Genomic DNA, 658 nt, shown 5'->3' with positions numbered 1-658 from the left:
CCGCAAGGGAAAGTGTGTTTAGGATTGAAGTCAAACTCACCCTCCACGGGAACTGGAGATAAGCGGCCCGAGGTCAAACAGCGGAGTCCTTTTGTAGGTCTTCGATGCCCTTTTACAAGCAAGTGAGCAGGCTCAGAACAAGAGCAGAAATACAGTTAGCAATTTAGCGGTTTACACAAACAGCCTAACAGGTGAAAAGGTCCCCTGAGAGTCCCATGCCATTGTGGTCAGAAAGCTTCGAGAAAGCCGACCTGACCACGAGTCAAGGTTTGCTGATCTTTGGGAATACCTTTGTCACATACAATTTTTGAGGGAATCCAAGGATTAAAACCCAGAAAAACAATTCTTTCATTTAGGTAAAAGGTTGAACTGCTGATTCACTTGTATCACACACAACACAGGAGGGAAAAACAGGGAAATAACAGGAGTCAACAGGTCAGCAAGGCGCCAGCCCCTAACATTACAACATGGGTTGTTCTTGAAGACCTGGGTTCGAATCCCAGCACCCACATGGCAGCTTACAGTAACTCCAGTCCCAGGGGATCTGACAGCCTCTTCTGTCCTCCGTGGGCATGGCATGACATGCTGAACTTAACCTACAGGCAGGGAATAAACGAATACACATACAATAAAAATAACGAATAAAAATTTTAAAAAA

The sequence above is a fragment of the Nannospalax galili genome, unplaced genomic scaffold (genome assembly GCF_000622305.1).
Source record: "Nannospalax galili isolate Female #2095 unplaced genomic scaffold, S.galili_v1.0 scaffold7017, whole genome shotgun sequence".
Lineage (NCBI taxonomy): Eukaryota > Metazoa > Chordata > Mammalia > Rodentia > Spalacidae > Nannospalax > Nannospalax galili.
Note: the sequence above shows the minus strand (reverse complement) of the source record.